Genomic DNA, 26,294 nt, shown 5'->3' with positions numbered 1-26,294 from the left:
TAGAAAATACCAGAAACACTTTTTCCAGTTTAGGCGCTCCCATGACAAGAATGACGTTAATTAAATGGAGCTATCTCAGGGAAGTCCAGTCCAAGTCATGGTCTGAAGCTTGCTCTCTGTGCAGAGACTGAGGAATCATGGCTTGTTAAGCTTGGAACAGCTTCCGGGGCATCCAGAAACAGTCCCCCAGTACCTCGGGGGAAGTAATGAAAATGACAGAGAGGTATTGCATGGTGGGAGTATGAGAGTCAATAGGCGTAAATTGAAACAAGGCAAATTGAGATGTGATGAAAGGAAAATATTTTTCTTAACAAGCACAGACAGGCAATGGAATGGGATGCCCAGGAAAGCTGCATCCATCTCTGGAGGCTTTCAAGTTCCACTGAAACAAAGCATTAAGCAGTGTGATCTTGTCTCACAGCTGATCTGCTTTGAGCAAGAGACTGGACAAGAGAACTCCCTGGGCCTTTCTAACCTCAAGGATAAAATACAATTATTAAGATATAGTCATATTGAGCCTTCCATCCGTTTCTTTTTGAGAAGCTAGAGGGCATGTCTTGACCTCGTTTGAAGTGATTGAAACAAGTTGTTGTGTACTAGTGTGCAATACCAATAATTTCCAGACTACCAAATGTTTATCAGTACTTTCAGAAATGTTAGTAAACATGAATGCAGCTCAGACCGTATTTAGATAGGCTTTTCTTCATCAAGATGTCCTCAATTCTTTCATGTATTGTTATTCCCTCATTTCCACTTTACATGTACTCCATCCCTGCTGTGTGAGATCATTTGTTTGTTCTGCCAAATAGTAAGCCACAGTGAGGAACACATCCAGCTGAAAAACAATATGCAAGAAAGGAATAAAAAGGTCTTCAGGAGTTTGTTTCTATCCTGAGTAAGGTTGCAATAAACATTCAGTCTCTGGAGTTTTTAGATCGTGTATAGGTTGTGTATAAAAATAGTCACTACTTATGAAAGGTTTAAGGCAAGAAGGATAGTACTCAGGCAATTTGTCATTACTGATGTGGATTGACATGCCGTGGGAGAACAAAAAGACTAGCCCAAGAGAGTTAATGTAAATACGAGACTAAGAGCTGAAACTGGCGCTTTCAAATATAACTCATGGCCCAAATAATTTTATTTCCAGGAAGGTTAGTAGATAAAACTGACTCATCCTCAATCATGCCTGCTTTGCAGGAGGAGCTATGTATTGTCTTGAGATGAATTTGGGAGTACATCTTAAGTTCAGTGTATTTATAAATAACATTGAAAATACAGTGAGTGGTGAAGTATAAAGTTTGCTGATACTAGAGTTATTCAGTGTAATAGGGAGAGAAGAGCTTAGGGGAGTGCCCATATTAGCCTTTTAGTTTTTGTCAAGAATGTGCTTTTGAAGCAAATTTTATGATCCTCAATTACTGGGCTGCACATGTGTTGTCAGGAAGTCTCTGAGTGCACAATCTAGATTGCAGCTTAGGAGAAACTAAACTGGAAGATGCACTCTGACTACTAATTAGTTTTCCATCCACATGCCCAGGCTAGTTTCAAATATTCTCCCAGACATACACCTCGAAATGCGTATATATGGATGTTGGGTTTGGAACATCATCTGGTTCATTCTATAATTGTTTCATTCTGAGTTCTTACTGAGCTGTACCACTTAGTAATGCACACATATTGTAGGAAGAATTCGGAAGAATATTACAAGACTGAACAGCACAACAGAATTGAAGTTCAGTTCAGATAAATACAGATCAATGCGCTCGATGAAGATGGAGAGCCACTCCAGTGTAAAATGATGGACTCTCAGCAAGATCTTGGATATACGTTAGATCCATGAAAAATCAATGATGTGGTTCTTGTATCTCAAAACAGACAAGCAAACACAAGTAACAATCTTTCTGTACAAAGAATGGCTGAGCAGCCTAGGAAAACAAACAAAAAAGATCCATAGCATCCTGACATGGCTGGCACAGAAAAGAAAGATAGGTTCTGTCTCTTCATTGTCTTTTCCAGTACATGAGCTGTCAGTCAGCAGATGGAACGAGTAGAAGCCAGGTTCAATACAAAAGGTGCTGGTTCTTTACCTATCAGAAGTGCACAGATGGATGTTGTAGGCACAAAGTATTTTTTCTTCTCCTGATATTTGCTTGTGCCTACTGCTAGGACCAGATAGCTAAACTAGTTGTACTCACAAGCTGACAAAAAAAGTAGAAAAATGTAGGTGAAAATGAAAGGAAGTGTAGACCTAAAAAAACTTCCAAGTCACTGTATTTTAACCCTTATTTGTAAAATCTTCTGTCCTGCAATCAAAATCTCTGTCTTCTCAGCAAGGTCAGTAACAAAATACAACTGGAGTAAGAATCCCAATGTCTTACTCCACATTTGTCATCTTATTCCGTTTTTTTCATCTTAAGCATTCCAAGTTTTACTTAAAGCTTTTTATAATATGTATTGTTGGTTGACTGCTGTGAGTCAGCAAAGGTAAAGGTAATTTTTAAAACCGTAAACCTTTCAGAGGGATGCTTCCCAGCATATATTCCAAGTTAAGAAAGCCTGCTGTTAGTAGATGCTTAAATCACTGTATAGGATTTTTCTCACCTTCACTGGAATGCTTTCAGGATATCTCAGTTTGAAAATGATTCACTCAGAGGATGAAAGGGTGATCTATTTCTTTCCAGTTTAGGTCCCTGAACACAGCTGTTGAGTAATAGCCAGCTTCAAGAATAGCTGTCACTCTATCAGACCGAACTTGGAGCTGGAGGTGATCAGAAAACAAGAAAAATCTGTATAACTTAAAGCAAGACAGAATGACATTTAAAGACACTTTCCCCAGAGCAAAGCTGAGTCCCTTCCTGAACACTGTTCTGGTTACACTGGTAGGGTTTGACTTGGGGGGTACATGTCAGGCAGGCAATGATAAAAGAATTAATATAATTGGAAGATGCAGTTTGCAGGAAGCAAAGAATTGAGCTCTTTAGTTGTCATTTAGCATGTGCTGGCTGGGAATACCAATTGTCTTCTTGTTTCTGCACTGCATTGTTCTTTCTGCTGCTTTCTGCAGTTTTGAATATATGCGTCCTGGCCTTGGAATTAATGTACTAGCTGAGGCATGGCAGCTCTTAAAAGCAGAGCACCTCACACTACTGCTGCAGCATACATAATTCTCTTGGTTCAAACCATCCTAATGGGAGACAACCAAGCTTAATAGAGTTACCCCAGGGAAGAATTAGGCCCATAAAGCCTACCAAGATCTCATGGTCCATCAAACATGGCCTTATAAACCCAAAAGATAAAAATCCACCTATATTTTATCTTCTCTTTTTAAGTCTCATAATATAAGTAGCTGTCATTTTCCAGCTGCCTATTCAATTGATTTACACTACCTATATTGATGACTTTCGTCCTTTGTTCCTTTTGTGTGAGGGAATTGGCCTGAGATGCTTACTGTCTACTCACTGCTTTAACAACCTCAACACCTTAAGGTATGCGCAGGGGCTTTGCAAGGAGTCTGGCATTCCATTTGCTCCCAGCTGAGTGTCCCTTTCTCAGCAGCTTGAACAGCCATGACACCCCTTACAAGGCTGCAGTCAGAAGGATTCAGAGAGGTCCTGAGTGGAGAACTTAGGACTCTGGCAGCTGTGAACAAGACTAACAGCAGAGTGAACACTGCAGTGATTGCAGTAGTATTGACTACAGGTTCTGTGTGATTCTTCGTGATTACTTACTGTATTCAGTTTTGGGCAACTGAATACAGAAAGGACACTGCGGTGTTGTAGCAGGCCCGAAGAAGGGCAACAAGGCTTGTGAAAGTCTTGGAGAGTAGACCTTATGAGGAGCGACTGAAGGAATTGGGGCTGTTTAGTCTGGGAAAAAGGAGGCTGAGGTGGGGACCTTGTTGCTCTCTTCAAATGCCTGAAAGGTGATTGCAGTAAGAGCGGGATTGGTCTCTTCTCACTGGTGACAGGTGACGGGATAAAGGGAAATGGCCTCAAGTTGCACCAGGGGAAGTTTAGGTTGGATATCAAGAAACACTTCTTTACAGAAAGGGTTGTTAAGCAGTGGAATAGGCTTGGTTGAGTCACCATCCCTGGATGTGTTTAAAAACCATTTTGATGTGATGCTCAGGGACATGATTTAGCAGAGGGTTGCTAGAGCTAGGGTAATATGGTTAGGCTGCAGTTGGACTTGATGGTCTTTAAGGTCTTTTCCAACCTGAGCAATTCTACGATTCTGTACTGGTCTTATGTGGTAAGGCTTTAGTAGTGGGGGGCTGCAGGAGTGCTCTCTCTGAGCAGAGCTCAGCAGCCCACAGGTGGGGCAGGAGGGCTGGGGGCTCTGCTGCACATGGGGCTCCATGTTGGAGCAGTTCCTGAAGGGTAGGTCCTATGGTATGGAGCTCTGTTGGAGCAGTACTCGGAGAGCTGCGGCCCATAGGAAGCTCACATGGAATCAGTATGGGAAGAACCCCATGCTGGAGCAGGGGAAGGGGAAGTGACCATGAAGGATCAGCAGAGTTCGAACGTTATGGGCTGACCACAGTCCCCGTTGCCCTGTACTGTTTGGTGGGAAGAGGCAGAGGAGGGTGGATGGGAAGAAGGTGGTTTTAGTTTGCTTCTAGTTCTCACTGCTCTAGACCATTATTGTGGGCAATAAACTACATTAATTCCCCTATGCTGAGTTTGTTTAGCCCTTGACTGTAATTGGTGAGTGATCTACCTGTCTTTATCTCTACTCTTGAGATGTTTTTCATCATGTTTTCTCTCCCTGTCCTTTTGAGGATGAGGATTGAGAGTGGTGTGGTGGAGCTTAGCTGCCTGTCAGTGTGAAACTACTACATATTCTAGACTAAGAATTTTATAACTGGTAAGAGATGATAATTTGGACCTGTTGAAATGGAAGTTAAAGGAAGGAAGCTGAGAATCTCAGTCTTCATCAACTTTTAAGCAATAATTTGGAAAAACCCACTACTGACATTTTTTGTCTGAAGTGACTATAAATTCTGTGGGCATATTGTTGCTTGTATATGATCTTCTTAATTAAATTCTTCTTCAGTGCTTGTTGCATACTAAAATCCACAAAAATGTTCATATTACAAAATGTGTAAAATGCACATATGCATACACACACCAAAATGGAAATTCAGAAGTTCTAGTATACAGAGTACTTATATGGGTATCTGTGATGCTCTGAGAAGTACAAAGATGGCAACAGCTCTATACTGGCTCATTTCAACAGTGAGTAAATATCCAGCCATCACTGCAGAGAATTAGCTGGACCTTATCGTTTTATTCAGTCCTGCAATGACAGACTTCAATGAGAACCTGCACTTGTGTGAAAGCTAAAAGCTAAACTATGGGAACATATTTTATAGCAGGAGGTGACCTGGGGTCTGACTAATCATCTCCTTCCCTTTTCACATCTGCTCTGTAAATTCTAATTGTCAATAAATCACTTAACTGCTAGATATGACTTGAAACTGTACTATGTCCCCACATCAAGGGCACTGGAGCAGCCTGCTTTCTCAGAGAAATCTGCAGAGAAAGAGGTGCAATAAAAGTTGCAGTGGGGTCTGAGATCATGGTCATGGCTCAGAAATGGCCAGCAGCTCCCATGGGATGGGTCAGTCCTGGCCAGGCTGTCCTGCAGGGCATCTGTGCATGCCTCCCCACTGCCTCAGAAGGACTGAGCTGCTCTCATCTGCACACTCTGAGAGCTGGCCCCAAAATAATCCTTTAAGCAGGATGCTCTCAAGGCTCTGAAAATAGTATGGTGTGTTCTCATGGTCTTGAGGAGGTAGTTTGCTTCAGCAGACACAAATTTGGATATTGTAGTAGCACCCACATGAATTGCTTTTCCTGTGTAACGGGACATACAGAAGCAAAGATTGTCTGAATTCACGGCCTAACGCTAAAACTTCTGTTCAATTTTCTACTGGAAAATAGTGCTTAAGAAAAACATCTATGTAAAACTAGTATTTTGGTTAAGGTTGGTAACAACTCCAAATTGATATCTGGCTATGTAGCTGTATGAATTTATGACAAGAATGTGTGGTACTGTTAGGAGAAATGAATATTGATGTCTGTAGTATAGAGAGACAAATTGAGCTCTAATGATTTCCTAATAAAGTAATTTGTTCATAGATCACAAGGGGATACAAGCAAGAAATTTTTAATGGTAAGGCCAAGGTAATTATTTTTCAGCATCTAATTACACCTATATAACTAATTTGGACTACATTTGCTGAACTAAATGATGATATAGAATGTCCCACTGAGGTTCACATTTGTCATTAAAAGCCAGTTCCCGGACTTTGACAAGAGGTCAGGGCAGCTCCTGAGAGGTAATTTAATATAATTAGGAGGCTATTATGTTTACTATCTGCACATTGTTCTTGCTTTATATTAAATCCGACAACTGGAGATGGTAGAGGAACATTTTTCCCAAAATTATCCTTGTCATCTCAGATCAAACTTTGCCTGCAGTTTATTCTCTTCCCATCTCTAAATTGGAGCTAATGAGAAGGAAGAAGCCTGTGAAGAAGTCACAATAACTGTGCACTTCATGTTGCTGGAGATCCAAAGAGAGTTGTATGTAATGTTTGTTGAGACACACGTGGAAGGGCCAGTCTGGTGTATTTGAATACATAGATTTGCATTTTCATTACACGATGCATGGTTCACAGAAAACTTAAAGAGATTACAATTTTGTGCTGTGTTTCAGTTGATAGGCTACTGAACAACAGACTATTTCTGTAAGTTTGCTTACACAAAGGAATCCAACCTCTGTTTCATTATAAGAACAAGCTACTTAAGTACTGCTTTTTAATACTTTATGTGGGGTTTCTTTTGCTGCCTGTGTATTTCACACACTCCCATGGAGATATTTTTGGTCTGTGAAGGAGTTTATATACCTTCTAGAGAAGGGAAAAGCCATTGTGCTCATGCAGTTTGAGCAATATTGAGTATGTCCATTTTCTTCTCCAACCTGGAACATCAGACGGACAACTTTAACAACTTTTATGTTCTTTACTTTGTGTTTTATGTTCTTACCTTGCTGTGCTTTGAGGGAAGAGGGCAGTGAAGGAGACAGCAGATATGATGCAGAGTGGGAGAGAATAGAATGTTTCTTTGGAGTGGAACTTTTCAAGGCAAGATGAACAGCAGGAAATGCGAAATTCAAGATAGATTAATGGCATCCAGCAAAGGGATTTTCAACACAAAATCATGTAGTGTATCACGACGTCTTGGACACATGAAAGTTTCTGGAATCCAAGGCAGCAAGATTCCCAGGGGCCAAGTAAGAACATTGACAAAGGAGATTAAAAAAGTGAGGTCTTGTGGGAATTTATTTAAATGAAAAGACTTCTTCAGTAAAATATCTGCTTGTTGTGTTCTTCCTTCTACTCTTTAGGGATCTGTTCCCCTCAGGGCTTGCTGGTCCTTTTTTTTCTAAGCAGATCTCCTCTGTGTAGGAGCAGATCCAGGCTCCTACTGTAAAAGGAAGCACTCAGTGTTTTCCTTCAGGGATGACGTCCTGCTCGTGACAGTCTACAAGTCTTCTCTACACTGCTGCTTTTCCTCTTAGAATCACATTGCAGCTGCTGGCAAGGAGAATAACAGGGTGTTTTTCTTATGCAATTCAGCCAGTCCTTTTGGTGAGTGGGTGAACAGTCCTGCTTGGTTTGTCTGTGGGCTCTTTCACTTTCCGCATTCTGCTGCAAGCTGTTCCCACATTGCACCTGGTTGCGCGTATAGAGCAGATCCTCCTCCCAGTACCCTATAGAGAAGAGATCTTCCTCCAAGTACCTTGCATCTCTCTGTTTCTTCTCCTCTTCTCACAGCCACTGGCTCATGTCTTCATCCCAGACTGCACAATAACTTTCAAGGTAGTTCCTGAACTGCTCCTTGTTCATGATGGAATTTAGCTCCATCCTCCAAATCAGTCTTGCTTCCAAAAATTACCTTCATGAAGATTATCCAAAGAGATATGGTCAGCACTGTGAATCAAGAATCTGATTTCTAATTTACCTAGATTTTTAAATCCCTTCTTTCTATTACTCAGTTCAGCATAATAAGTGTGGTGTATTAACAATGAAGGGTAATATGAGCTACATATTAAAAGGAAAGGCTTTTGTACTCCCTATACAACTTGTGCTGCAATGCTGTATAAAGGACATTGTCACCCTATGACACATTTTATCCTGTAATACTATTAAGAAGAGTATCAAAATATATTATTTGCTTTTCCAGTCACAGTCATATAAATTAAAGATGCCTAGAAGCAGCTTACATTCATATCTAGCAGCTGTGAAAAATGATCTAATTTTGATTGCAAATAGTATAACAATCTCCATTGTGGCATAACTCTTTATTTGCTGTCATTCTCCGGCCTCACGTTTTGTCAGCTGCAAACACTAACAACCAGTTTCTCTTTACTACCTTGATTCTATCCACAAAATCAGAACACAGACAACTAATAGAAATCCGGCTTTGTTTTCCTGTATTTTCAATGTAGTTTTGGATCTGCTCATTTAAAAGAGATGTGGAACTGACAACCCTTACTATTAACATTTCCTTAAATGCACGAATGATGTCACTCCTGTCTTCAGTGACACACTTCACAGTCCTTACTTGCAGTGTGACTAGATACATAGTCATGTGACAAGTCTGCTAGGCTTTTTTTAATGAGGTGACAATCTTAGCAAGTGAGCTAAAAGGAAGAATTCTTTCTTTTCCTCAGGTTAATTAGACTGTCTGCTCAGATGTTTCTTTTAATTGTTTTTGCATGTTTCTTTTTCTTTTTTTTCTGTGAATAGCAGGAATAAACTTGCCTGTGTCTCAAAATCATCCAGTTGAAAAGGTTTAAATCTGTGACATCTTATTGATATGAAATCTGAATAAGCATAGGAGGCATCTTAAAATTAAAAACAGACAAACAATCCCAGAATCTATGAGGAGTGCTATATTTCAGTCATCGTTAAAATGTTGTGTCAGAGACAAGAATAAATCTCCCTGTGGGAAGATCTGGATGATTTAGTTTTGCATCTGTTATCAGACTTCTTAAAATTATGGTTTATTTGCCACATAAAATAAGAATTTCCTATTTTAATTTTAATTTTGGAAGTGTCTTTGCAGGCTATGTTTGCTCAGTATACCACAGACTTCCGCTACAAATCACATTCAGTCGTTCATTCAGGATTCATTCAAGCAATTGCTCCTGCCCTGTCCTGCTCACAAAATTGATGGTGCCTGCGATGGCTTTTTTTGTTGTATCGCATAGATTTAGTAGCAGACTGGAAGATGGCTGCTCCATGGGATGGCAATTCCAAAGTGTTGACATTTGTCCTTATTTCATGCTGGTCATTAGAACTAGGTAGTCAGTCTGCGTAGTGTGTAACTTAAATATGAAGCTGCAAGCAAAACATGAGCCTGCAGCCAGCCACTTAGTCCTGCAGGCTAAACCACCCTTGCCTCTGGATGAAATCACCTTTCACAACTCATCTTCTGACAGCCTCACTCTTCCCTTCTGCTCACAGAGGCAGCATCCAGCTAGCAGCCACTGTTTTTACACTGCAGCTGCAGGCTGGCAGGGCTGACACCTATTGTGGGCAGAAATCTGTTAGCTCTCCTTCTCTTGAGCCCTTTTCCCTGGCACTGACAAACCCTGGGAATGAGCCTGCATTGGTGGCTCCCAGATGTATCTTAAAAGCAGACAAACCAAAAGGCTCAGACACACTGCTCATAGCTCAACCGACGTAAATCAATGTGCACTGATTTACTGCAGCTGGGGATTTGGTTCAGGAAGGCAAGTAGTCATTGATGGCATTGTGGAGGTGAAACTGCAGACTGAATGAGGCCCACCACATTTATTCTGTACGATTCTGGGATGCGAACACTGCTCTCCTCAGAGGGAAGCATCCTGGTCAGCCAGATGCAAGTTCTGTCTGGAATTCATCAGCATCTGAGAGTTTACAGCCCCATACTCCAGTGCTGTAAATCAAAGGTGTGCACACTAATGTTGAAGAACATTGCATGTGTCAATTCATTAGTCAATGGAGTGGGAATGATCAGCGTATCAGTCATGAAGATATATGAAGTCTGCCTCTTAATGATGTTAGCTCGTAGGCAGATTGTGATGGAACCTCTGTGGCCTGATGACTGTGTTTAATATGTGTAATCCATACCTCGATAAATCTGTGGCTGGCAAGAGAGAACAGTCACTTTGTTCAGTTTATGGAAAGAAGCACACCAAAGCACTGTGGGCATCATTAACATTTAACAACATTCGGCCTGAATATAGAAACTCTCTTTATTGGAACTAAATTTAAAAAAATAATAATTACCCAATGAAAACAGTGTGGGTTTTGCTGCTTTTCAGGGTAGTATGGACACACATTGGATTTCATTAATGTTGTGGTTGTGTCAGTGGCCATAGGATTTGGGTGTTCCACTGCTGTGTGCAGCATTAATCAACCTGGAATTTGTCCCTGCTTAAGGTGCAGCAGCACAGAGTGCAGGCAGGGACTGACTTGCATCAAAAATATCACGCTGACACAGTGCTGAACAGAAAAACAAACAAAGAAAGAAAAATTGACATATAATACAAATTTAAAACATTGTTCATGCTTGAAATGTACACTAGGAAAAAAAAAACCTCATCAAAAGGAAAAGAGTTGGCAGCAAATTTACTTATTCATTACTAACTGTTCTTTAAAATTCTACAGACCCTGACAAGGGCCAGATCTACAAATGCAATGAATGGACTCTGCCAAGGTAAATGAAACGGCACCAGCATGTACCAACAGAGAAAGTGGCCCTACTCAGCGCTCTCTTTCTACAATGGTTTGTCATTGTAATACTATGGGAAGCTCTCTTTTACCTTTGTTTCACTCTCTTCCCACATATTAAAAAAAATAAAATAAAATGTGGGAATCTCATTCCAGCTTTTAGAGGACATCAGTTTTCAGGAACAGCTCCCTGATAAAGCAGCAGTAGCAGGTGGCAGCAGAGTACCCACCCACGCAAGCTATCTTCAGGGACTGGAGAGCCAAGCTAATTACACTGCAGCTAGGACAGCAGCAGCAGCAGCACATAGAGGAGTTAGACCGGATGCAAGAATGAATTGTGAGAGTTCTTTTATTCTCTGTATCATAAACGGTGAAGCATGGCTCTGCTTTGCAATCAAACAGCAGTGAAATAGCTGGAATATTTGGGTCTTCTAATGAATGGTCCATTAAGATTGACAGAGGAGACCATACATTTCAGAGAATATGTTGTAAATTTCTTGTAGTCTTAGAAAACTGCATGACGTTTGGTTCACATTTATAAGAATTTTTCACATACGTACAGATGAGAGGGTTTTTTTTTAATAAACAAAGTTGAAAGCAATCAGGCCACCAGAACGACTGGTGCCCCACTGAGTACTGGCTTAATCCTGCCTCAGGACACACATTGATCCTGTGAGATTCATTTATTTGTTTGTTTGTTTGGATGGACTGCAGAAGATGTTGAAATATTTCTGTGAATGCGAGGTAAGCAGTCACTGAACTTCATAGCATACACAAACTCCAGATAAAGGTACAGGGACTTAGCTGACAGCACTGAAACAAGCTTATCAGCTTCTGAAGGTGTTAGCTGCGATTTTAAGTACTGCCATGTGAGTGACGTGGAACTATACTGTACAGTCTGGATAAGAAACTCAGTAAGAAAACATGCTTATAGAACAGTGTGGGTTTTCCTTTTTAATTAATCTTATGTGTCCTACATGACTTTGAAATACAACTATTTTTCATATATATGTTTATATATTATTCATGACAAAAAAAAAAAAAATGAAACCCCAAACTTCTCAAATGTTTAGCAGCACGTGTAGAAAGCTAATTCCCACCTAGGAAAAAAAATACCTGCTGCTTTCAATATTTTTGCCTGGCAGTTGCAGTCTATGATGCTTATCTTTCATTTCCTGCTTTAAGCTGCTGGCCGGATTATTTCCATCCAGCATTTGACACATTTCTCCTTACAAGTATCTTCCTTTATTTAGGTGGCATTATTCCTTTAAACCACATGTATCTCAGTGTGAGGAATTAAGTTTGCAGCTAAATTTATGTCTGCTTTGTGTCACAGCAGTCTTGCTGATCCCTTGCAGAGAAGGGTGCCTCCCCCTGATTTCACTTGTGTTCCTCAAGGTGAGCTGGCTAGAAAGCAGCTGATCGGAGGCTGGAAGACTTCATGCAGCTGACATTCATTTGGAGCTGGACAAGGAGGTTTCATTCTCACAAAACACTGAGGTATATTTTACAAAGAGTCTCATACCTACCATTTTGAGAAGAAAGGCAGAAAGCTTAAACTAAAATCTTCCCCTGCAACAGAGAAGACAGTTAGTTTCCATGAAGAAATGAAGGCAGTGATTTGCTTAGGCTTGTCTATCATTTTCTAAATCTTTATCATGACACTGCAGCAGTTTGAAGCAGATATTTCTCTGCAAAATCCCTGCCTTTTTATATCATAAGAACACAGCCATTCTAAGTCAGAGCAAAAACTGATCTATACCACTATCCTGGTGTGAAAGAACAATACTGGATAATCAAAAAAAAGTTTTAGAGCATATCATAATGCTTATTACCTCACTCTCCAGTGATTTGCAGTACAGAGACTTCCTTGACCACTGTTTGATGCTTGTGCTTAATGCTTGTTGATCAACAGTTTTTTACCGCCCAACTTTATTTAGTGCTAGGCGTGGCAGCACTGTGTTTGACATCCTGACCATACCATGGCAATGAGTTCCATAGCTCGATGCATATTCTTTCTTTTGAACCTGACACAGGGCTGTTTCATTTGTTTGCCTCTTTAATGCCTCCACGCTCACTTTTTTCAGAGTACTCCAGATAAATGTATCAGTGAAGTTTTTAGCAAGGACAGTGGAGTACCTCATGGAAAATCTCAGGGACACCGAAGGTTTGAGTACAGGGAAGATGAACCAAGGACTCTCATAAGGCAGGGTATTCCCACATAATAAGTACTTCAGTTGAGAAACGAGGAGCTTGCACAGGATAACAGAGAGACCAAACCCCATGAATGCCATGTCTGCACCAAGTATTCAAGTGCAGTGAATGCTGGGGAGAAGGGAATTTGTCCAGGGCTGTAACAAATGGTGACAGCATTTGGAAGACTTCCAAGAGAAATGCAAGTACAGGATAATATATACTTATTTAAGATGTACTCCCAGTCCAGGTTTTGGGCAAACCTTTTTTTTGCTGCAGGTGCATGGTCAGTGATCAGAAAGTTAATGCAGCAAAGCACCTCTTATTATCTTTGGCTCTCTTATTCTAACTGGCTGTCGTTCAGAGAATAGGAAGCTTAACGCTGCATGGAGAATTGTCCTCTCCACCTGTCAGTGATTAATTTCACACATTCAGTCACTAGGGACTCTGTAGGAGATTCTGGTTATTTTTCTATCCCATCTCAAATTAGAACTTACTGTCTGTATTTTGTATTCCCTTCTAAATTAATGCTCATAGTTTGGGGGAAATAAAAGCCTTATTACTTTTCTACTGTTTTAATAATGCTTTGGAACTGAAGATATTTACCTTTGTAGCATTCGAACCAAACAATTTATAGATTTAATTTTTTCGTGCATGCTATTAATCATATTAACACAAATAATCTTCAGGCAAGGTACAGAGGTTTTCTATAAGCCCTAAAGGAAAAAAAATAAAAATAAAAGAATAGATTTTTTTATATCCTCTCCCCAGTGATATAGGTGTGAATTCCTTTTTCTGTTGACTGGCCAACCAAGGCTAGGACTAAGGATTAAACTGATGATGTTTCTTCTTTTACCCACAGTATAAGATGGACAGCACTTCGTAACAGCGGTTCCTCTGACAAACCTTAGAGTGAGAAGAACATCTTTGTCGACCTTGGTACAACTGAGATCCTCAGGAAATCTCAGTTCTGAGAAAACAGGAGGTCTCCAAGCTGCAGGTAAACAATTTTAATTTATTTTTTCTGTTGCTTCCAACCCCTCCTGAAATTCCCTGTGTTGATCAGAGGCTTTATCTTAATTTGTTTTCTAAAGGGATTTGTAAAAGAGCAAGATGTTTGGGAATAAGGGTAAGAAGACAAAGGTGGCTGAGATCCAAAATGAAAAGAAAAATGTTACTGGTGAGAAAGTAGCTGGAAAGGAAGAACAAGAAGTAATTCATTGTCTAATTGAGAGAATTAGACATCATCTAAGTGAGAGGAGAGAACAGGAATTTGAATGGGGAAACTGGTGGGGAATCTCACATCCAAAAGATGTGTGAGGAAGGAGAAACAGAGGTGATAAGGTATTATGGACCCAATATACTGGAAGTGGATTTATTGGTGCAGTAGAAGGGACTTGAATGAATGAAGCGTTGGAAAGGAATGAGAAGGGGAATAGGGATGAAAAGGGCAGAGAAAAGTCTTTAAATAAGAGAAAGTCTGTTTTTGAAGTAATAGGTAAGAGAAGCAGAGGAACAAATATTGCAGAAAGGCTGCTGGAAAATATAGAAATTCAGAGACACTGGCATTTTACCCAGAACCTGAGTTTGATGTGAATGGGGATGATACTTAAAGCTTTGGTCACATAAAAGCCAAAAGCCCATAAATGTTTAAGGATCAGTGCCCCAGAAGAAAGATCTTAGGACAGTGTGCCACAGGCATTGCGCTAGAGAAGAGGGTAACTAATAACTCAAATGTCTATCCATAATGTGTGTAAAAAGCAGTGTTTTATCATGGGGAATTTCCATCTGAGTATCTTGTACCTCTAGTCTCATGCTGCCGGTAATAAAATGTCCTTGGAATTTTTAAATGTTATAGATGACAGTTCCTTAAATCAAAAAGTGCTGTATCCAGCTCTGGGGACTTCTGTATTAGGCTGTGTCTTGAAATACAAAGAAGGATTCATTAGTATACCAAGTTTGGTGGTAACTTCAAAGCAAAGTGTTTTCTAACATGTTAACATTTGTTACAGGCAAATAGAATAAATCTTGTACTGGTAATATAAACATTTGAATTTTCAGCTTTAAAAAAAAAGATGAAGTTAAATTGAGACTCACAAGTAGTTCATAAACATGTGAGTATTAACTGGGAAGATTCAAGAACATTCTAGAAAAAAAAAGTGTTCTAAATAAGAAGAAAAGTATACAACTGAAACATGATGGGGAAGGGGGGGGGAAAGAAAAGAATAAAGTACTCAATTTATCTTTTCTATTCACGTAGTATCATGTGTATATCAGAAATGGAGTATTATAGAAAACTGGAAAGTCAGATGACAAAATTGTAGCAACAAATGATTTATTTTAAGGAAAGACTAATGGGGGAATTGTCTTTGGAGGACAGAATGCTCTTTGCTCTCCAGCAAAAAGCACAGCAAGATCTAGGCAATGGAAGTGGGAAGTGAAAAAACTCAGTTATTGTGAGTCAATTTACCAATGTTTTTCTTGTGAATTCTATATTAATGGAAAGATTCAAAATTAAATATGGATCTTAAAAAGAAATCCACTCTGAATACAGGCATATTTCATGGTTGTAAGTTTTTGGTGTAGCAAAGGTCATATTAGATGCATATAGCGGTTTCTTTTGAATTGCAATTGGTACAAAAATCTTACAAATGGAAGTTCTGTGACAAAAGAGGCAGCAGAGGAAGATACCACTCCTCCTTTACAGTGAACAGATTTTGTATAGCCAAAGGGTTGGAAGAATGGAAAGGAATGGAGTTTGAGGTTAAGGAAAAATAAATACAATTTGAAGAAGGCAGAAAAAGGGGAGGAGATAAGTGTAGAGAGAGGCAATGCTAACTTTCTGACCTTGCATGGTTGGTAAGACTGTGAAGTTCATGACTGAATATAGGAAAGGAAACCTTAATAAATCCAGTGTTTGTTACTGAACCCCAAAATGCAATTTGGACGATTGATATTCAAGCCAGGCTGGATGTGGCTCTGGACAGTCTGGTCTAGTGTTTGGAGATCCTGCACATGGCAGGGAGGTTGAAACTAGATCATCTTTGAGATCCTTTTCAACGCAGGCCATTCTATGATCCTGTGATATTGTGATAGCTCAGACAAGATGCCAAGCAGAAGGCTGCAGGATGAAAGTTGGCAGAAAGAAGTTTGACAGTTTCTAGACTTACCGGCCAGGAGTGGTATTTAAACAGGTGTTAAGTAGAGCTGATTGACCTCCTGAAAGTAACAGGAGAAGGCAACTGTGCCCTGAGAGCTAAAGCAGAGCCAGCAGAGCTGTGCACTTGCTGGAGCAGTAGTCCCTGGAGAAGAGGGATTATGGACAGAGAGGCAATGTGATTCTCTCTGCACTGTAGTAGACTGCTCTAGAAACATGTCGGAGAGAATGGCAAGACGAAGAATGGGTGTACAGTTTGAAAATGTTATTTATAGGGCAACCTGTCTAAGGCTGATGGGAAACAGCTAGAATTTTAGTCAAGATCAAGTGAAAGTGAGGCACACTATGACAAGGTGTAGGGGGTATCAGCTCCCTGGGGGAACAGGGGCTATGGATGTTTTTCTCCTAGGTGGGAGATTAACAAGAAAAGAAGAGCTAATTGATTGAGAAGGAGGAAGATTTGTGTCTCAGGCAGGCAGACTGTGAGCGCATTTTCACAAATGACACCTGCTCTGAGCAAGAATGTTTCATGGAGGTCACGTTTCAGCCCAGTCCATTTTAAAAAAAAATGCATAATTTATTTCTGTAAAGGGGACATGCTTATCTAATTTAATTTGGCTAACTACAGGTCTTTGTCAAATACAGGAGTGAAGCATGTGTAGGTGGGTAGAAGGCGTAGGCATGGAAAGAGGGAAAAGTCCTTGTAAGGAGCATCACTTTTCACTCAGAAGAAAATGACAGGAGTCTGGGCAATACAGAATCTGAAAACCATAATGTTATAGAAATTGTGCATGGCTGGATGCTATGGTGGTCAGTATTGAAGCCCAGCTAAACTGAGGCTCAGATTTTACTTGAATATAAAACATGGGAGAGAACACGTCTTCTGAGATATACATTTCTTGGTATTGTTCCAAGGTCTTTTGGAAATGGTCTTTGGCAGTGCTTTTTGAGCTGGGGACAGTGAAGTAAGGGAATAGAAAGGTTGGTGGTACAGAAACAGAAAGGGGGAGCTAAAAATAAAAGAGATTCGGGGCATAAGTCACAAAATAAATTAAAAAAAAAAAAAGGTGAAATGAAGGAAAGGAGGCATAATATTGCAGACAGAGACAATGAAAGCCACAAGAAGATGATAAAGCAGAAATTGCTGGATTATCTGTGGACCCTGAAGGATCAGAACAGTGCTGGGGAACAAGAAACCCCAAAGGAGAGCTGGTAGGATAGCAGGGCAGGGCAGGGTTTCTCTCTCTCAGTTGTTTTGAGCAGGGGATCTGTCCTTCGTTTGAAAAGGGAGAGGCAGATGCTGGAACAAGTTGAGCGTCTCAAGTACATGACAGGAGTGATTTAAGTCAAGTTTCTATCACCACTGAAAATAACAATTGAACTAAATCCAAGATACTGACCTCTGCAAAGGTATTTACTGCATCCTGATGAAGACTGATAATGTAGCCATAAATACAGCAAGTAGCTGGAAATTCACGGTTGAGAAATATCAAGAACCCCTGAGGCTTTTCCTCTCTCACAGTGGGTAACGTATTTCAGTGAAATGCGAGAACAAAAAGATGATAACCCAGAAAGATTTATCTTCCTTCTTGGGCCCTGTGTTGCATACCAAGCTTGGATTCACTTCAGTCAACATTTTTGTGATATAGTGTTTCTTTGTAAAAAGAACTTTACCAAAGAGATTCAAATGGAAAATTATGCAATCAATATATCTGACTTTAAAAGGCAATGGAATAGTTAACTCTCTCATAATAAATGTTATTTTGTGGCTGTCCTGGAGAATGAAATGACAGGAAACTCTTTATCATTTGTATTAAATCATTCTAAAACTAAAACAGTGGAGGGTGCAGCCAATGTGAGCATGTTAATCTTGCAAGAAAAGCAAATTTTTGTCACGTTTGTCAAACAGGAAAGCTCAGTTATGGTGAAGTCCTGCTTCAAAAAGCAAGGTGGGTTTAAAGCACAAGAGATTTCACCCAAGGAAAATACTGTTTGTGGCCAACATATTGAAGTGGAATACAAGAGAACTGTAAAAAGCCAGCCCCTCCCTTCTGCTTCTAGGAAGACTGAATAAGCAACCACAGTTATTATAGCCAGTTATTGGCTCCCAGATCCTATAGCGCTGCAACCCTTCTGTATGTCTTTGCCAACCATTTAAGCACAGGGACTTTCCTTGAGAAAACAGTTATCTCAAACAGATTCTTAGCCCTCCCACCTCCCATTCTCATTCTGAATTATATTCTTGCGCTGAAAGGTGTTAATGGCCATAGTCAAGTGGGACTTTGATCTGTGGATAATCAACAGACTTGAAGCAGACGGATGTGCTAATCACACAGGCTGCCACACCACACAGATGGGTGTGCTAATAACCCAGGCTGTGAGGAAGGATGCAGTAAATTTTGTAGTTTTGATAACTGGAAATAATCGAAGCTTTTGTCTCATAGTTTGCAGGGCAAAGAAGTTAATCTGTTTGTAAGCATGGAGGCTAAAGGATTTATGGGGCAAACTGTGTGGAAGGTGATGACAGAAGAAGCTGCAACACCTTTTGAAGAACCCACATAGTTCTAAGATGCAGAAATACTGAATAAATGACTCAACAGGCTTGAAAGTTAACCATACACCCTTTTTATCATCTAAGTAGCAGAACCTAGCATGGATTCCTCAAAGTGTCCTGAATTGCTACTATTGCTATTGAATGCACAGTTGAAGCTGTCCAAGACCAAAATAGCAACTGTTTATTTACCTACTTATTTTTTAATTACTTATCACATGAATTATACATCTGGGGCAGCTTTCTGTCCTGAAGAAATCAATGAAATATTCTGATTAAGGCATTTTATTAAAAGAGTAATGTAACATATCCATTTTCAGGGATAATGTTGAAATAGATAAAGCAAAACCATGCTTAAACTTCAGTTGAGACTTAAGAAATTGGAATATTGAGGACAAAAATAAGCAAGTGCTTACTATAGTTAATATAAATGTAATGCTCACAGCACTCTTCTGATTTTGCCACTACTGAAACAGAACTTCTGAAAGTGATTGAAACAAATTTAAGGCAATGTGGAGAGATGGGATTAGGAAAGATATTCCTACTTCGAAACTTCCTTGCCATTGGGGTTTCAATGGAAATTTTCTCTCCACAAACTTAGGCTAATATCTCTTTCTTGTGAAAGACAGAAGGACGTGAATGTTGCTGAGTGTGTGCATCTCAGTGCCGTGAGGACCAGATAAGCTCTTCAAGACAAGTAAACAAATTGTTTTGTGAAGTATGCACACGTGAGCATTTTCATCCTTGGAAGCTGCATTAGATTTTCAAATGTTTCACTTTGTTAGCTATATCAGTGCTTGGCAGTCTGAAAAATTTGTTAGAGAGAATCTCTACATTAGGAAGGGGGAACAAAGAGATTGGCAAAATTTTAAATACAAGTGTATTCCCTTTGATTAGAAAGCTTGGCTAGTTCTAAGGGAAGAACAAAGCTTAGTATGCCTGCTATATGGAACACATTTAAATGTATAAAATTGATTGAATTTGTAAAAATGCTATTATATATAATAATCCACTATATAAATTTGTAATATATTTTAAACAAACAATTTTACTTGGTTGATTTCTGTGCAAAACAACTCTGCTTTTTATATGGAAAATTTATTCACAAAGAAAATACAAAGGAAGATTGAACAATTCAGAAATAAAGGGTTTATTGCAGATCTTATCCTTGGATAGCTTTATCTCAAACGGCATTACATGTTTTCTACTAATTTTCAGTGCATGCTTATCCAGAATGAGATGATCTGGGCTCTGCCTTTATGCTTTTACTGACAGCTCCAGACCTGCAACATAGACAGACTGCTGGTCCTGGTTAACAAGTATTTAGATTGGGACCAGAAGTGGTGGGTCTTTAGACTACAGTATGAAACACAGTTCCAGTCAGTGTTTTGAAATGTGGGGAGGGAGATGAAGACAGGGGGAAAGGGAGACTTGAGTGTATCTATTTCTGAAATGAAGCAACTCTTGAGTGTTTTAATCATTGCCATTTGGCTTAATGTAGCTGGTTCTTTATTTGTTTCTTAAGGTAAAGGAATGGATGATGTTTTAAAAGATAAAGTGAAAATTATTTCTTTCCTTCCCCAGATTAAAAACTCAGAATTGTCTAGAATGAGCAGAAAACCTCCCCTGGATGGAGAGGAAACTGAGGGCCTTCTGCTAGGATAGATGTAAATTGGGGAGGTGGACCCTGGATGGAGATTTAGGTTAGATGTTAGGTGGAAATTGTTTACTCAGAGAGCGGTGAGGCGCTGGCATATCTGCCCAGAGACATTGTTGGTGCCCCATCCCTGGAGGTGCTCAAGGCCAGGTTGGATGGGGCCCTGGGCAGCTGAGCTGCTGGGTGGCAGCCCTGCTCATGGCAGGGAGTTGGAACTGGATAGATTTCAAGGTCTCTCCCAACCCAAACCATTCTGTGGTTCTATGAAGCTGTGTGTGATGAGCCCCGTAAAGGTACAAATAGCACCTTTGAGCTAGTCTTGACATTTTTAATTGTTCTTCAGAATTTCATTAGCCATTAAATGAGACCATCATTAGCACAGTCCCTGACACCCAGCTCTGGTACAGCAGATCAGGCTGCAGCTCAACCATTTGTGTGCCCTTTTGAATGCTTTCAGAATCTGGGGGCAAATCTCCAACTTCCTGGTCACAGAAAGAAAGCAACAAACACGTGAGAAATGTTCTTAAAGAGGCTCTCACCCATGCCTGGCTGCTATCCTTGACTTTTTCACTGAGGGACAGCTGATGTGCTGCCTGTTGCCAGTCTGCATTTCAGCCTGTGCCTCTTCCAGTGTCTGGCAGTAGATGCTAGGAAGAGGATGCCTCAGTTCTTCCCAGAGGCTGTCATAAAAACTGAAAGGTACCTTCTTGTGCACCATTGAACATTGCTCGTGTTTATCTTGCTCATGCCAGCACTCCTTGCTGCATTCAGCAGCCACAGACTTACCAAGAGGGGGGAAAGACCTGTGCAGAAGCTGAACTTGTATCGTATCAGTGGAGCGTATTATATGAAACTCGGTACAAATAACTTGTTAAAATGTACCCAACAGGTAGAAAAAATATCCCAGATCATTTATTCAGACTTATTTTGTGATTAAGGTCATTTTTTTGTAAAAACCTCTGGCAGCATTTGGATTTGATTACAGTAGAGCTAAAATTTCATCCCTGTTTCTGGCTCTTCCCTGCTTCAAACATTCTGTCTGAGACCAATGAGAAACAGCAAAATCAGAAATTTGAGCTGGCTGCCACCCCTCTTGCTGCTTCCCATGCGGATACCTATTCCAGGCAGCCGCCTTGCACTGTTCTTGCTTTGCAAACACCTTCAAACCCGCACGGAGTAGGGTTTGCTGGGCTCCCTGACTTTCAACAGGCTGCGTTAGGAGGATGCGAGTGACACCTAGTGTTTTAAATGAGGCATATGAAAACGCCAGGAAATCCGTCGGGTTTGATTTTCAGAGGTGGTGCTGCAAGGGGCAATGCATTCAGGCGTGGCATGTTCCAGCCCGGGGAGAGGGGTGAGATGGGCAGCGAGGTGCCCAATGTCCTCTGTTTGTTCCATTTAACCCACTCTTTGCTAGCTAAGGAACTGAATTGCTACTGGTATGTGTATTCCTTCCAGTACTTGAAGGGAGCATATAAACAGGAGGGGGTACGACTGTGTACAAGGGTGGGTAGTGATAAGGCAAGGGAGAATGGTTGTAAACTATGACAGGGGAGGTTTAGGTTAGATACTAGGGAGAAGTTTTTCACCCAGAGGGTGGTGACGCACTGGAACAGGTTGCCCAAGGAGGTTGTGGATGCCCCATCCCTGGAGGCACTCAAGGCTTGGCTGGATATGGTTCCGGGCAGCCTGTTCTAGTGGTTGAAGACCCTGCCCACTGCAAAAGGGTTGAAACTAGATGGTCTTTGAGGTTCTTTTCAATGCAGACCATTCTATCATTCAATCAGGTCACAGATTCGGCATGTGCATATCTAAACTAATTGCAGTGGGAGTGGTATGGGAGGTGATGCACTATAGCCTAATAAGAACAAGGAAGAATAGACAATCTCTGAAAGCAGGATTACAATACATCCTAAAATAAGATTCTCACATATCAATCTCAAAGCTGGTGACACACTGCCCAGGTTCAAAGGAAAGGAGAAGAATATTCCAAGGGCACTGGATATTGCACAGCAGTAACATTTCAAGCTGATGAATTCAGTGTTCCTACAAGTAACCCTGACAGTTAAGCAGCTTTTTTTTTTTTTTTTTTTTTAATGTTTGGTTTATTAAAATTCCTATTTCTAAAAATAAGGATAAAATGGATTGTGAGATCATAAACTGTATAAAAACAGATGTATGCTTAACCTTGAACAACGGTTAAAGAAGTTAGCATATGAATAACTAATCATCATTGCGAGTATCTCAAGACATCATTAATATAAAAATACCACAATGTTGCTGGAAATAGACTATTTTCTTGAACTAAATGCAGATGAATGGCATTTTTATCTCTTTTGATATTTACCATATTCAAGTAAAAAGTGGTAATAAAATTAGATCAAATGAAAAAGTTACTGTAACAGTAGTGAAATGAGCAAACTCACAGACTGGTTCATTACAAAGAATCCAGACCAAAGTTTAAGGCTGCTGTAGCTCCCAAAGACTTGCACACATCCATACATGATTAGATTACCTTAAGGCTTCAGAGATGTAAAGTATTCTTGAATCAGAGGCAAGCTATAGATCTGGTGTCTTAGATTAGATGAGCCTAATATCTTTAGTGCTTTGAAAGTCATATACAGTCACCAGAGACTTCTTGAATTACCTTTTGGAATAAATTCAGCATCTGTGTTGTTTGATAAAAGAGTGACACAGATGTCTGAAGTTTCTGAAGGCAGGGAGCACCAGCAGAGGTCATTTGACGAAGATCATGAGGCACAACAGGACATGACTGAGGTGATTCGAAAAGATACACCTGAGGAAAACCTTGTTTCAGGGACATCACTTGTGCTATTCTGTTCCTGAAGGAAAGTGATGCTGCTCTATTAGTGTAATATTTTATTTTAGATTGCCGCTGGGAAACTGTTCATCATGAGTTTAGGCAAGTTTAGTGAAAGAGTACTTGAAAATGAAAGTGCATAAGTTAATTATATTCCATCAATACTATTCACACAGAGAAGAAAACAAGCTACTACAGGAATTAACATACTGTATGGATAAATAATTAAGGTAACTGTGCCTGTTTTGAATGGGTGAGGGCCCTTGGTGTGGGCATTTTCAGCAACAGCGTAAGCAAAACCAAAATGCTTCCATAAATAGTCCTCACAGAACCAAGTGATATTTTAAAAGTCTTATTTTTTGTATGACTCTTAATTACCAGAGATAATGCGTGGATAAGGGTAGGTACTTCTGGGTGAGAGAAGGAATAGGTAGAAATTCTCACTGGGTCTGTACCTAACAGCCATAATGGATTCTTGTTTACTATGTGCTTTGTTTCGATTGACAGGAGCAGGAATTGCTGACAGGTCTATAGTCGTTATATTTCTGTAAGGTTCCTTCATTTTGATTACTGCTGTTACTCTGATAATTTTGTCGGTACCTGTAAAAAACCAGCAGTTTTCTACAATTCAAGCAATAGTACGAGAGCTCCAAATTGGTATCACGCTCACAAGTTTTTGTTAAAGTGATGATGACACCTATTGAGTTCTAACTAGCAATATTTTCATGCTTGCTATAAATAATTGCTCTCATCAGCCGTATTCTTGACCATATATCATCAGAGAAAGTTGCAGCAAACTCCAGGTCTTCACACACAGTAGCACTGATTTATTGTCTCACCTTCTTCATCTGATTTAAGAATGGTACAAGAAGAGTTATCTCTACAGGCTTTGATATTCTTTTTTTTTTTTTTTCTTATTTTCTGAGTAACTTTAGAGTCTGACTCTAGTGACTTTGGGAATGGGACAGAACAGTTTTCTGGTAAAGAGAATAATCTTTCTTTAAGAGTTAGTTGAGAGAGCTTAAATTGAGGGTGCTGTTCCAGGTAACTTAGTCTCTCCATTTGCTATGCAGAGGTATTGGTGCTCATCTGACCAGGTTTGGGAAGAAAATTAAACTGATGTTGCTCCTTCACATCACTGGGGGATCAAATGCACACCTGTGCCAGTGCAGAACAAAGATGCAGCTTGGGAGGGGTTGGGAAGAGAAGGGAAGGCAGGGCCATTGCACCTCCAAGGCTACTGTGAAACCACAGCCACAGAGAAGCTTCAGACAAGTCTTCTGAAACTTTAGGGCAGAATGCAGAACTGGGATGGCATAATGCAGGCACTATTCTGACATTCTGCCATATGAAAAAGAGCTAGCACCCACCCCTAGGTGTAATCTGCTGCTTATGTGTGAGGGCTGGGAAACAATCAAAGCAAAGTAAAATGAAGTCACTCACAATCCACTGTATGCAGGTTGTATGAAGGCACAGATTTCACAAAGCTCTTTCTTGGTTTGTGAAATTTATGACATAGCTTCTGTATTTTTCCAAAAAGATGATGACAAATAAGATTCTTAAGAATTAAAAATATTTGGGGGACTTTAAGGTGGAACAGGTAAGAAATTCATTTCTAACGTGCTTATCCTGACAGCATCGCTTCGATTTGCACTTAATTGGCTGCTGAATGGCTGTTTCCATGACAGCACAGCATACAGTAAGGGCACTCATAAGCACTGATAAATAACGGATCATTAGACTTCATGGAGAGTTCTTCAGTACTCTGTATGTGCTTTGTACATTTGTCAGGTAGAGACAACACATAAACCACAATCCATGGCACCAAGATAAAAGCTATCTGACTTCCAAGGCCCCTGTGTGCTATCAGACAACGGTTGCTGCCTTTACAGTAGGTCAAGTACCAGCTTTAAACTATGTCAGATTACTTTTCCTAACAGTTAACTTGCTAACTACTGTGAGTTAATGCACCATACTATGTCTTACCAATCCTTGTCAAAACTGTCCTAAGCTCCTACTAAGCAACAGTGCTTTTGAGATGGAAGTGCTGTCTCCTGACATACTAAGATTTTTCCAGCCACGCTGTCTGGTAGAGAGAGACTCTTATAGAAATCAAATGTTCCCCGTAGTTCTCTGCTCTGGAGTTCACCATGCACTTTATTTGGTAAAGTGTTGGGATCACTCGTTCTACTGAAAGCCAACAAAGCAGGCGCTCTGTGAGTGGGAAATGAAAGTGAAGGTGATGGCTGCCACGCGCAAACTAACCCTGGTGCCCTGAATAGTGTTTAACCAAGATCCACTCTGTTTCAGCCTTGAAACATACAAAGGTATGAGAAGCAAACCTGTTTAAGTGCTGTTGCTCAGAGTAACAGCAGTTGAAGCCCTCCTTTTTCAAAGAAGGCCTGATAGCACTAGATCTGTCCTAGTGCAAAATTCAAAAACTTCTGTTTTGCAAGGACTTAGATTAGCATTGCAGAAAAAGATCAAATCTTTTTCCTCTCAAAATCAATGACGGTTTTGCCAAGAGCTTAAGGGAAAGCAGAGTTTTCTTCTTGTTCTGTTGCTTTTTATGGTAATTCCCTGTTTTAATGAAACCAGAAGAGGCAGTGTTGAATAAAATATTAAAATAAGAATAATTTTCTACTTGTTTGGACAGTCTGGAATGCAGGCTGAAACAGGAAGGACATTTGCCTGCACTCAAGTTTTGTGTAAAGATTTTCTGATCTTTGCCATATGCCAACCATGAAGGATGATATATTTAAATTTTCTAAAACGGACATGCTTTCTGCTGTATGCTATCTGAGGCAGCCAAATCTTTGCTACTATGGTTCGTGTAAGAAAATAGTGGATCTCAAGTGAGTCCCATGAATCTTCTATTGATCAGTTTTTACGCATATATTTTAATGAATATTTGTTTTGGTGGCAGGCTTGGCTCAAGAAGCCTTCACATACTTGCACCTGTGATCAGTCCCCATCCCTGCTTCTCCCACCTGTTCTCCAAAGCACAAGTCACAATACTTTGTAAGACTGCATGTTTAATCAAGCTGGAGATCTGAACATAGCATTTTTTTTGCAATTGCAGATCTCAGAAATTTCAGTAAATGTCTAATCATCCTTTGAATAACC

At 40.1% G+C, this 26,294-nt stretch overlaps 1 long non-coding RNA gene across 2 annotated transcripts in view; it reads left to right on the top strand.

Annotated features, from left to right (window-relative positions):
- The window catches only part of LOC769098, a 63,189-nt gene that overhangs the window by 16,112 nt on the left and 20,783 nt on the right, over positions 1 to 26,294 (top strand). The window contains exons 1-2 of one of the 2 annotated variants that reach the window (XR_006938547.1): positions 13,410 to 13,480; positions 13,845 to 13,982. This is a non-coding gene — a long non-coding RNA (uncharacterized LOC769098). Of the gene's footprint in view, positions 1 to 13,409; positions 13,481 to 13,844; positions 13,983 to 26,294 lie in introns of those variants that run through there. The other variant, XR_001464049.4, reaches the window with a different exon arrangement.

This window comes from Gallus gallus, chromosome 2, assembly GCF_016699485.2.
Source record: "Gallus gallus isolate bGalGal1 chromosome 2, bGalGal1.mat.broiler.GRCg7b, whole genome shotgun sequence".
Classification (NCBI taxonomy): Eukaryota; Metazoa; Chordata; class Aves; order Galliformes; family Phasianidae; genus Gallus; species Gallus gallus.
This window is presented reverse-complemented; position numbering and strand designations above follow the sequence as displayed.